Raw genomic sequence first — 13,655 nt, 5'->3', positions numbered from 1 at the left:
TACCTGCTCCCGCGTTCCCCTGTGGACCTGCCTCACCCAACCTGCCCACCTCCCTCCCAGGCATCCCTCCAAAGTGGCTCCTGCCCCACCGCACCCTAGAGGCAGTCCCGGCGGGGACCGGAGCCCAAGTAACTCCTGCCCCGGGGGGGAGACAGAGAGAGCACTCCATTTTCCAGTGTACCCCCAGTTCTGGCCGCCTGGCCTCTCAGCTGGCTGCACGGGGAGCGAGCCCTGCCCTGTGGTGTGCCCACAACTGTGGCCGACGGGGTAATGGCAGACAGACCGGCTGACAACCAGCTTCGTCCACCAAGGAGCCCACATCAGCGTCAGGCCCCTCACCAGCCCAGGGACCAGACTCTGCCCGCTATGGCCAGAGCAGACAAAGTAGGTCATCGCAGCTGGCTGGGCTGGAGTCAGTCACAGCTCTGCCACAATGGCAGGGCTCAAGCAGCCCACACAGGGGACACCCCTGGAGCACCTGGGTCTGGTGACCAGGGGGGACTGTGCTAGAAGATACCACGGGACCTAGCTGGTGCTAGGACACTAGTTCGCAGACTAGTATAGCTGACCTACTTAACGTGTAGAAACAAACAGAGACAAAATGAGAAGACAGAGGAGTATGTCCCACAGGAAAAGAACACGACAAAATCACAGTAAAAGAGCTAAATGAAATGGAGACAAGCAACATGCTTGATAAAGAATTCCAGGTGACGGTCATGAAAGATACTTACTGGACTTGAACAAACAGTGGGCGAACTCATGAGAACTTCAGCAAAGATGTAAGAATACGTATACGAAGACACATAAACAAAGATACAGTCAGAGTTGAAGAAGTGAATCACTGAAAGTAAAAATAAACTAGAGGGAATCAACAGCAGACTGGAGAATATAGACGATTAGATCTGGAAGACAGGATAATGGAAAGCAACCAAGTTGAACAGCAAAAAGAAAAAATAATGCTAAAAATGAGAACAGGTGAAGGGAACTCCGTAACGTCATTAAGCGTAATAAAATTCACGTTATAGGGATCCCAGAAGGGGAAGAGAGAGAGGACGGGGCAGAAAACTTATTTGAAGAAGTGGTAGCTGAAAACTTCGCTTATCTGAGGAAGAAAACAGACCTCCAAGTACAAGAGGCACAAAGAGCCTTAACAAGATGAACGCAAGGAAGTTAAAACCGGGACACATGATAATTAAAATGGCAAAAGGTAATGATAAGGAGAATTAAAAAAAAAAATTTTTTTTAACATTTTTTATTTATTTTTGCGAGACAGAGCATGAGCAGGGGAGGGGCAGAGAGAGGGAGACACAGAATCCCAAGCAGGCTCCAGGCTCCGAGCTGTCAGCACAGAGCCCCCACACGGGGCTCGAACTCACGGACCGTGAGCTCGTGACCTGAGCCGAAGTCGGACGCTTAACTGACTGAGCCACCCAGGTACCCCGATAAGGAGAATTTTTAAAGCAAGCAAGAGAAAAGTAAACAGCTATACACAGAGGAAACCCCAGAAGGCTGTGAGCTGATTTGTAAGCAGAAATTTTACAGGCCAGAAGGAAGCATAACATAGTGCTGAAAGGTAAAACCTGCCACCGAGAATACTCTATCTAGCAAGATTATCATTCAGAATAGGAGAGAGAAAGAATTTCCCAGATGAACAGAAGTTGAAAAAGTTCATCACCACTAAGCCAGTTTTATAAGAAATGTGAAAGGAAATTCTTTAAGTGTAAAGACCGTAACTAGAAGTAAGAAAATTATTTTAAAAATTCACAGGTAAAAGCAAGCATATAGTAGAGGTAGAAGGTTAACGAGACCAAGAACTGCACTACATAATTATCAAGAGATCAATCCAAAAACAGGACACAATAGTTGTAACTATCCACGGACCCAACATAGAAGCACCTAAATACACGAAGCAAATATTAACAGATATAAAGGGAGAAATTGACAGGAATACAATGGTGGTATGGAACTTTAACATCTCACTTAACATCAATGGATAGATCATCCAGACAGAAAATCAACAAGGAAACGGTGGCTTTGAGCAACATGTTAGACCACACTCACCTAATAGATATATACGGGACACTCCATCCAAAACCAGAATCCACATTTTTTTTCAACTGCACACGGAATGTTCTCCAGGATAGATCACATGTTAGGCCACAAAACAAATCTCAAGACATGTAAGAAGACTGAAATAATATCAAGCATCTTTCCCTCACAGAATATTATGAAACTAGAACTCACTTCTAAGGAAAAAAATCTGGAAAAAACAGTCACATGGAGGCTAAACAACATGTTGTTAAACAATTAATGGGTCAACTAAGCAATCAAAAAGGAAATAAAAAAAATACATGGAGACCAATGAAAACATAAACACAATGGTTCCAAAACCTCTGATGGAGAAAAAGCAGTTCTAACAGGTTATAGTGATACAGGCTTATCTGGAGAAACAAGAAAAATCTCAAATAAAGAATCTAACTTTACGCCAAAGGAGATAATAATTGAAAGAAGGAAATAATACAAATCAGAGCAGAAATAAAGGAAATAGAGACAAAAAAAAATAATAGAAAGGATCAATGAAACCAAGAGCTGCTCTTTGAAAAGATAAACAAAATTGATAAACCTTTAGCCAGACTATCATGCAAAAAAGAAACTCAAATAAATAAAATCAGAATGAAGGAGGAGAAATAACCACTGATACCACAGATGAATTCTACCAAACATTTAAAGGAGAGTTAACACTGGATGGCTCAATATCCATAAATCAATCAATGTGATATATCACATTAATAAGAGAAATGATAAAAAGCATGTGATCATCTTAACAGACGCAGGAAAAATATTTGACAAAATACAACATCCATTCATGATAAAAACTCAATAAAGTGGGTTTAAAGGGAACATACCTCAACATAATAAAGGCCATATATGAAAAACCCACAGTTAACATTATCCTTAGTGGGAAAAAACCAAGAGATTTCCAAGGTCAGGAACCAGACAAGGATGCCCACTCTCACCACTTTCATTCAACACAGTACTGGAAATCTTAGCTGTAGCAATTCAGACAGAAAAAAGAAATGAAAAGTATCCAAATTGGTAAGGAAGAAGCAAAACTCACTATTTGTGGGTAATATACTACTCTACATAGAAAATCCTAAAGACTCCACCGAAGCACTATCATAACTGATAAATGAATTCAGTAAAGTTACAAGATACAAAATTAATATACAGAAATCTGCTGTTTCTAGCCACTCATAACAAAGTAACAGTAAGAGATATTAATACAATGTCATTTAAAATTGCACCAAAAATAACGGAATACCTAGGAATGACTTTAATTGAGGAGAAAGACCTCTACCCTGAAAACTACAAAATACTGATGAAAGAAACTGAAAACAACACAAACAAATGGAAAGATATACCATGCTTACAGACTGGAAGAATTAATATTGTTAAAATATCCATATTACCCAAAGCAATCGACAGATTCGATGCGATTCCCATGAAAATGCCAACAACATTCTTCACAGAATTAGAATAATCCTAAAAATCTGTATGAAAACACAAAATACCTTGACCAGCCAAAGCAATTTTGAGAACAAAGGACAAAGCTGGAGGTGTCACAATCCCAGATTTCAAAAGATACTACAAATCCACAGTAACCAAAGCAGTACAGTCCTGGCAGAAAAATAGACACACAGACCAATAAAGCAGGTAGGGAGCCTCGAAATAAACCCATACTTGTATGCTCAATTAGTCTAACACAAATGAGGCAAGAATAAATAATGGTGAAACAGGAGTCTTTTCAATAAGTGACGTTTAGAAAACTAGACCGCTATATGCAAAAGAATGAAACTGGACCACTTTCTTACAACATCCACAAAAATAAATTCAAAATGGATTAAAGACCTACACGTGAGACCTGAAACCAGAAAAATCCTAGAAGACAGGCAGTGATTTTTTCCGACTTCGGCCATAGCAACATTTTTTCTAGGCGTGTCTCCTCAGGCAAGGGAAACAAAATCTAAAATAAACTATTGGGACTACATTAAAGTAAACAGATTTTGCACAGCAAGGGAAGCCATCAACAGCACTAAAAGGCAATCTACTGAATAGAAGAAGATATTTGCAATGATCTATCCAGTAAGGAGTTAATACCCAAAATATACAAACAGCTTCTACAACTCAACACCAAAAAAAAAAACAAAAACAAAAACAAAAAAAAACCACCCCAAATAATCTGATTAAAATGGGCAGGGGACCCGAATAGACATGTTTCCAAAGACATCCAGATGGCCAACAGACACATGAAAAGGTGCTCGACATCACTTATCATCAGGGAAATGCAAATCACAGCACCATGAGAGATCACCTGACATATTGATATTAGCCATTTGATATTATGGCTAATATCAAAAAGACAAGAAATAACCAGTGTTGGTGAGGAGGTAGAGAAGAGAGAATCCTCACACACCGTTGGTGGGAATGTGAATTGGTGTAGCCACTGTGGAAAACAGGTCCTCAAAAAATGAAAAAGAGAAACACCATATGATCCAGTAATGCCACTACGGGGCATTTACCCAAAGGAAACAAAAACGCTAATTCACAAAAAGATGTACGTGCCCCTGTGTTTATTGCAGCATTATTTACAATGGACAAGATATGGAAGCAAGTCAAGTGGCATCGATAGATAAATGGATAAACAAAAACAGTAAAATATTACTGTGTCGTAAAAAGAAAAAAAAAAAAAAAAAAGAATGAGATGTTGCCATTTGCAACAACATGGATGGGTCCGGGGGGGGCATCATGCTAAGTGACATAAATCAGACGGAGAAACACAAATACCGTAACGTTTCACTTATATGTGGAATCTAAAAAACAGAACATACAAATACAAACACAGATTCTTAAATCAGAGAATAAACTGGAGGTTGCCAGAGGGCTGTGGGTTTGAGGAAGAACGAAATAAAGGGGATTAAGAGGTATAAACTTCCGGTCGTAAAATAAGTCACGGAGATGACAAGTGCAGCATAGACGATGTTGTATGCGGACAAATGGTAAATGGTAACTTCTCCGGGCGTGGTGAGCACTGGCTAACGTACAGGATTGTTGAATCGGTATGTGTACACTCGCATCTCAGAAGACATTACCTGGTAATCATTATACTTCGGTAAAAATAAAATGAGATCAACCATATCAAATATAACCCTTAAATCCTCAAGTCCATAAGGCTTGTTACTTTCCAGATTAAGAAGACAAGCGACACGAAGAGAGCTGGGGCTGTATCTGAGAAATGGAGGGACCCATGGACCCGTAAGCTCCCTGCGCGGAACGAGATTTCAGTCATGACAATGACTGCCCGGATAGTATAGTGCTAATGGGTATGGAAGTTTCCACGAAGTAAACATTTATAATGGGAATAAGCTGTTTCAGCATTTTATAGATAGAGATCCATTATGGCTGTGAATAAAAAATAAACTTCTACCTATGCCGAATGAAGGAAATATTAGGATCCCTTTCTTATGGAGATCATGTGCGGACCCTCTGGGGGAGAAGTAATTAATTGAGCAGGAAACATGAGCTCTGTACGTGACAGGATGCAGGAGGGAACATGAAATGGCTCCTTAGCCCAAGATTCCTTTATCTGAGAAAACGTCAATTCTTTATTACTAATGGGGCCATAAAGAATTAGAATTTGATAGCCTAATGCTTATTATATTTTCATTATATTTTCAGGATACTCTTAAGGTTAGTGGAGAGACTTCTGAAATGCTCTGCTTGAGAGGACGAAAAATCTATGGAAACCATCAACTTTCCAGGGCACCTAGTTCCGGTTTTAGCCACACACAGTCAGCAGGGAAAGAAGCAACAGACTTTTCTGACAACCAGTAAACGGAGGGAGCGGTGGCATGGGGGCCCTTGAAAGTGGGGCTCACCTCGTGAGGGTGGGACACTTCAGCCATGTGAAGGGGGGGGTGGAGGCACACGGCCGCATTCATGATACGTTCCTCCATGCGTTTACCTGATAGACACTGACTAAAAGCCTGCACTATGCTCGGCAGGGACTAGAGATTCAAAAGTCCGAGAGGTCCAGACCCTCGAGGCACTTACACAACCAGCAGGGAGAGGAGATACGGCTTGGTCCCCCCCGCACACCTGTGCATCACATGCCCATGTTGAGTGGTGAGTGCAGATGTGAAGAACCTGAGGAAAACTGCTTACAGCTGTGAGAGACCCAGGGCCTCGGTCCTTGTTAGCCTCGGCATGCATTAATGCATGTGCACGCACACACACACACACACACACACACACACACACACACAGAGCCCTCTAGTCAGCCCCTGAAAGGGCATATGGCAGCCTCAACACTGAGACGTCAGCCAAGAAATCCAGGTAATCAACCAGGTCACGACTGGCTCCTTTCGGAGAGGCCACAGACTTCTCGAATCAGGGGCCAGGCCTCCCTGGAAGTGTAATAACCCTTGGCTGCCGTTGAATCCATTGAGAGAGACCACAGATCCCTTCAAATTCCAGACACTGCCTGCTGTTTCCAATTCTAAATCCTGGAAGCAAAATAATCCCTTTGCTGGTCTGACAGGGTCCAGGTTTTCCTCAAAAGCAGAACCATGGCCAACTTTTTCCCAAAAGGTATAAAGGTCAGTAGTTTCCAAATGCTAGTTTAATTATTAGCTATGTCAGAATCACCAGCAACGTTTAAACAACAACAACAACCCACAGATACAAGAGGCTCATCCAAAATCTACTTAACCAGAATCTTCTATGATAGCACTCCAGGCTTACAGTTCTAAAAACTCCATACTGCGTATCTAAAATTAATATAACACCGCATGTTAACTATACTGCAATAAAAATAAAAATTAAAGCTCCATGGGCGATTTTGACGCATGTTCTTGGCTGGGCACCCACTGCCTTAGGGCAGCGGAATTACCTGGAGGGCTGGTTACAGCCGATTCCTGGGCCGGACCCCCCAGAGTTTATGAGTTTATGAGTCAGGAGTCTAGGGTGGGGCCAGGGAGTTTCAGCTCCACAAAGTTGTCAGATGATGCAGATGCTGCTGATCAGGGTAGGACGCTTGAGAACCACCACAGTGGGGAACAGCAGGGGCCGATTCTACTGGAAACCCGGTCCCCGGCTAAACACCTGTTATTCTTGTTGACCACTGCGGCACAGGCTGCCCTCCCCCTCCCCAGTGCTCACTCTCCCTTTCTTCCTTCCAACAGAAACCTGATTGTGTTGGAGGGAGCAATGGTGTCAACGAAGAGAACTCCGTTTACCAGTTCCCCTTGAAGAAGGGGGTGGCCATGGGACGAAATCAGCAGATAAATCATAGGCAGAGTTTGTGGGGTGGGCCTCCTGGAAAAGCTCCTCAGAGTGTGCAGGGAGGAGGATGGTGACTGAGCCGGCATTTTTCACCTCTTGCCCCCTGCTCTTCCCCCCTCCTGCCTGGACCACAATAGTGATCGATGCAGCTCCAACAACCACGCGGGGACCACAGGCAAAAAGCACAAGCTAAGAATGCCAGTGAGGAGCATGAAGATGGGCTCTACCAGGCCCAGGCGGCCTACATTCAGACCTCCAACCGGTCGCCCATTTCCCCCCATCTTGTTACTCTTGCCTGGCTCTGGGATTCCTCTCCCCTGGCTCCCTGTGGCCCCTCGGTGTCAAAGTAAACTCCCTTGAAACTTGAACTTCTTCACCAGGCCTCCCGGCCTCAAATGAGACCTGGATCTCCCCAAAGCCGTCACCTCCTCGGGCCCTTGGGTGCAGCTTGTCTCGCCAGCCGCGTAAAAACAGTGCTCCTCTTTCTCCCGCACGGAGGCCCTCAACTCCGAGGCTCTGCCATCTGGCTAGATCCTCTCTTCTCCTCCTCGTTGCTGTCACACGCCTCAGGTTCACGGCCCTCCTTTGCTGGGAACTTCAAACTTTGGATCACCATTTTCCGCTCCACCCTGCCTCCCGGCCAAGATCCCAGGTGACTTTAATTTCACTTTAATTTCACGCTGAAGCCTCCACATCTCTGGTGACCGAAGGTGGCTTCCGCTCCGGGCCACGGCCTCTTCCACGGCCACTCCCTGAACCTCAGCCTCTCCCCTGAGCGTCACCTCTGAAATTTTAAATTCAGATGAGTCTACTCTGATCAGAGCTCCCTCCCTCGGTTGTTCCAGGACGTCTGTCCATAAGCTTCAGAAAGGCTTTCAGTCCCTTTTGACCTGCCTTTATTCTGGCACCTCCCCCTCCAATACACCTTCCCTTATTTAGGACTTCAATCACTCTTGCTGACATCCTCAGTGATCTTGCCTCATGCACCCACCTGCAAAAACCTCACCCTAAATATCACCCAGAAATCTGTATTTTGCCATCAGCTCTTTCTCCATGGCTGTCTCAAGCCTTCTCCACATGCTACGTACTGCATAGGAGTCACTGAACACGTAAGTGAGTCACCTAAGCGGGTTGTAGAAAACTTACACATGAGATCACGTTAGGCTTTGCCATCAAATTTATGAAAGAACTTTGGTTTTACGAAATTTAGGTGTCACAGATAACGACAGCGGTCACCATCACCTTCACTTGGAGACAGGAGTTAATCTGGTCTCATTCTCCTAGGTTACCCTTCACATCCAAGTAGTTTCTGAGGCTATCCGTTCTGGCCCCCTAAATGTCTCTTGACTGTTCCTACTGCCACATCCATTCAGGCTATCAGAATCTTCCCCTAAATTACCTTAACACCCTTTGGCCAGGTCTTTCTCCCTCCAGACTGACCAGAACCCCTCCCCTCCCCCTGGATCTGTTCTCCATCCTGCAGCCAGAGTGATCCCTGTAACACAGATACGATTGTGCTATTCCCCTGTGTAAAACATTTATTTGGATTCCTGTTGCCCTCCGGATAAAGTTCAGATGTCTTCATATGACTTTACAAGGCCCTTGATGACTTTCCTAGCCTTATCTCTTGCGATTTTCCACCTCAAGGTCAAAGTCCCAGCCTTACTGAACTATTTTTAAATCTCTTAGAGAAAGCTGTTCGCTTTCGTCTTAGTACAAGTTGTTCCCTCTTTGACAGTGTACTAGTAAAAATCACAACTCTTCCTTTGAGATAGAAACTAAAACTAAAGATAAATTATGAGCGTCAGTGTGTGCAGAGGCCCGTACTAACCACGGCCAAGAAAGCCAGGCCTGTCCAACCATTTTATTCCTACACCTCTGTTTATTTCTGGCTAATGTTTGATTAACTTTTTTTTCCAGAGTGTACCAGAACAGGAATCAATGCAGAAATAATTATATATCCAAACTCATATTTGTTTTGACCAACTATTTACACGTATAATGAAATATTTGATAAACTTTAAAAATTTTAGTTTTATGACCACAAAAGTGATATAACCAAGTTACAGAATACCAGGAAAACAAAAACAGAGGAAAGATCCATGTTCTCGTTATTCTAAAAAACCATTACTATGATTACTATCTCCTAAAAGGTAAACTCCACAAAGGCAGGAGCTGCATGGATCCTCTTTACTGCCGTGTCCCCAGTGCTGTGTTTTCAATTTAAAAAAATGTAAATATCTGAATCAATGACTGATATACTATTTTGTTATATACAATTCAAAATTCAAACACTGTATTTTCCACTATATACCTATTCGGCAACTTTGAGGATTTCAACTTCAGTACATGTAAAGTGTTGGTTGTTCCTATGAAGATAATCAGAAAACAGCAGTGCTGGGAACGGACTACAGAAGGAACACGAGCAGCAGAGAAGCTTTGGGAAAGATGAAGGAGGAAGTGAAACTCAAGAAATATCACCAGTGATGTGCGTGAGAGGAGGACTCAGGCTAAGTGGAGCAGGGGGAGGCATACACAATGTCGGGTCATAAAATCCAACAGGCATCACGCAGCTTCCCGGACAACGGGGAGCCAACAAGTGACTCTTCTGTATAAGCCATACCTGCCGTTCAGCAAAATCAATGTGTCAGAGTCTCGTTAGAAATGTACACAGAAACCACCTAGAAAGGTTTCTGATGAGCAAAGGAATAAACGGACCAATTATATTAGAATCTCTGCTTGTTATTGTCAAAAGTGTCAAGGTCACCAAAGTCAACAGGCAAGAAAGTCTGAGGCAAGTTCCACATTGAAAGAAACTAAGCAGAGAACCAAACACAATGGGTGACTCTGACCCGGATGCTTTTGCTATTAAAACACATTACTGAGGCAATGGGAGAGACCTGAATGGGGTTTAAAGATTAAACAGTAGCAACATATCAATGTTAATTTCCTGACTTGGATGTAGGAAATGCCCTTTTATGTTAAAAACACACACTAAAGTATTCAGATACAGGACATTATGCTGGCAACTTAATCCCAAAGGTTCATGAAAAAAAATTGTTTTGCACTGTACTTGCAACTTTTTTGAAGTCTGAAATTGTTCAAAAGAAAAATAATTAGAATCTCTAAGGGTAGGTCTGGGCATCAGTATTTTCAAAATGGCCTAGGTGATCCAGATGTGCAACCAAGGCTGGAATCTGTTGCTGTAGCTCATCATCATCATCATTATTTGGAAAAAAAAAAAAAAAAGGTTACATACTTCTGCATGGAGTGCATGAACCATAATTTATTTCACCAAATCTTTCCCTCTTTTTCTTCAAAAATGATTCATGGAGGAGCATTTACGTGCTGGGCAAGACAGATCCTCTTCCCTATGAGTATTCAGTCTTCTGGGGAAATATATGTAAGCGAACAGACAATGTGCTGTGGTTAATAACAATATAATTGCTATCATTTGTTGAGCAATTACTCTGTGCAAGGCACCATGCTACCTGATAGGGCGGGCACTGCTATTATCTTCATTTATGGAATGAGGAAACCTAGCACGATGAAATGAGTGCGGAGTGCAGGGTGCAGGGCTGTGTCAGCTGTGGGCTATGCTGCTATGTGAGAGGGAAGCAAAACCCTATGAAAACACGGAAGGACCTTTGATACAGGCAGGGAGGATCAGGAAAGCCTTCTCAGAGGAGGGACCTTTGGACACGCACATTATTTCCGATTTCAATTGCCCCAAATACTCCTTCAATGAGCATCTGTGCAGGGAACTTTCTATTTTGTAGTCCTGCCCCGCCCCCCCCCCCCCCCCCCCCCCCCCCGCCCTCCTCCTCTGGTTAGATTCTAAGAAGTAGAATTCTGGAACCCAGTGGAAAAACTCCGTGGCTTGCAATACCTGTTGCCATGTAGCTGTCCTCAGCAATATGAGGACACCTGTCTTGCTGAAGCCTCACCTTTCCGAATCCTTTGCCCTTAGTAAAAAACTAATATTTCTTTAGTTCTTTAATTAAAGAATTTCTTTCAACTACTTTTGCTATACACTTTGCCATTAATGCTTTCTTTACAGCTCAAATTTAAGATCTTTAGAGTTACTACCAATGAAGTATCCGGAACATTACCAGTGAAACAGCCTTATAAGATGTCTCATACCAGAGATACTGTCATTTATTCCTATAACCACAAAAATGGCTATGTCACAGTTCAGAGCATCCGAATAAATCCGATTGCTATATTCATGTTAAGACTTCCACGGGCGCGTGCGTGGCTCAGTCGGTGAAGTGTCTGACTCTTGGTTTCGGCTCAGGTCATGATCTCACAGTTCATGGGTTTGATCCCCGTGTCGGGCTCTGGGCTGACAGCTCAGAGTCTGGAGCCTGCTTCAGATTCTGTGTCTCCCTCTCTCTGCCCCTCCCCAGCTTGCTCTCTCTCTCTCTCTCTCTCTCAAAATAAATAAACACTAAAAAAAAAAAAAAGATCCCTGACCTTAAAACTTATTGTGAGCTCAATAAGGACAAGAGAAATGTCTTGTTTGACTCTGAAATCCCATTACAATGCCAGCAAGTAATACGTGCTGTAATCACTGGCTACAAAAATAAGTACATAAAATAGATGGTAATAAAATATGAATTGAAACCATACCTTCTAAAATCTACACATATGACAATAAATAAACTCAGCTCAGGAAATATCACATGAGGAAAAGATTAAGGAAAAGTAACTTTTTTCCATTTCCCTGGCTCCCCACATAAACAGGGAGCCCATAATCCCAGGGTGCCAATGACAGTTCCAGTTTATGTCCTTTGTCCTAGCATCTTGTCTGAATGGAGCTGCCTTTCGGAAAGTTCCTGGATTAGGCAATCCATTTTACGGTCAACCTACATCTAAAGGGTGTTCTCTTAATGAGCAGGAGGATAAAGGGCTCCCCTGATCCAACAGCTTGTCTTTACGACACTTGAATTTCGCTTTAGAGACCTATGAACAGATAACAATTTTGACTTCTAAGTGTTTTATAATACTTTATCATTTAAAGCCAAGTAACAATCTGCAACGGTTAATCCCTAACTAGGAGAACATCCCTTGGTTCTGTCAGCAGTCTTTGTTCCGTTTTGCTGATAAAAGTGAGACATGGAAATAAAAAGGGACTTATCCAAGGTTACGTCAAGTACGAATCACCAGGCTGCTGCAGCTACAACTTCTGGTTTTTGATGAATTCTCTAAACCACACTGTTATTAACACAATGAAATCTCCCGAGCAGTTAAGTTAGAGAGATTTTAGTCATTTAGTAAACGGCTTTGTAATAAACAAAATAAGTTTCATAAATTTCATAAAATAATACATTTCGTAATTTAATGATATTTCAATTTTACTGAAAAGTCTGTACTCAAACCTAGTCTGTGGGTCCTAAACCCTCAGAAGGTAAAAGGACTTATTTATAAAGTTGGTGAAAATTTTAAATAAACATGGCATACCCTGGGTAATTATAAAATGAAGTTTGTTACATTTTTATATTTCACAAGTATGTCAAAATTTCGTACCGGGGTGCATAATTTAGATAAGAATACATTAACATGTAATCACATGTTTATCACATTAACATCTTGGATTATAGCAAAAAACCTTAATGGAGTTAACAAAGTCACTCTCGATAGCAACAAAAGCAAAAACGGATGAGAATAAATTTAATATGCCATGTCAAGACCCCTATGAAAAAACACCCTATTGCTTGCATAAAAGAAGACGCATACACAGTTGGGAGACTCACAATCATAGATAAGTGACTTCCACATTAATTTATAAGCATAATGTTAGTCAAGGTCCCGCTTACATCCTGGGGGAGTGGGGTAAAGTTCCTGTGGAGGAATAAACTTACAAGAATAAAGCAAGAAAATTTTTTCAAAGTATCAAGTACAATAATAAAAACAGTACTTTGTTGGCACAGGCCAATTGAAAAAGACAGAAAGTTCAGAAACAGGCACAGATGTGTATAAGCCTTTAATAAATGAGAAGTAACAGTGAAGGCAGGAAGGATTTAATGATGTTGTGACAGCTGACTAGTCCACACCCGACACCATACGTCAAGTTCCGGGTGGACTGAACATTTCAATGTAAGAAAATGAAAACAAAATGTGGGGGAAGACTTTTTCTTTGTATGACTTGAGAGGCAAAAAAAAAAAAAAAAAAAAAAAAAAAAAAGACTGATAAATTTGACATAAAACATAAATAATACTCTCTGAAATAAGTATGTTTTGAGGGTGTCAATCGTTTTCTGTCATTGATGCTATAATCACTTCGGTTTATCATGTGTCTTTTCATTTCACTT

The 13,655-nt window shown here is 42.1% G+C and overlaps 1 protein-coding gene across 1 annotated transcript in view; it reads right to left on the bottom strand.

Moving 5' to 3' along the window:
* Positions 1 to 13,655, bottom strand: part of NME7 (NME/NM23 family member 7) — a 258,655-nt gene that overhangs the window by 39,881 nt on the left and 205,119 nt on the right. The gene's annotated exons all lie outside the window — the stretch shown is intronic.

This window comes from Panthera pardus, unplaced genomic scaffold (genome assembly GCF_024362965.1).
Source record: "Panthera pardus isolate Hobbes unplaced genomic scaffold, ASM2436296v1 HiC_scaffold_21, whole genome shotgun sequence".
In the NCBI taxonomy this organism is placed as follows: domain Eukaryota; kingdom Metazoa; phylum Chordata; class Mammalia; order Carnivora; family Felidae; genus Panthera; species Panthera pardus.
The sequence above is the reverse complement of the archived record's forward strand: the minus strand, read 5'-3'. Positions and strand labels throughout refer to the sequence as shown.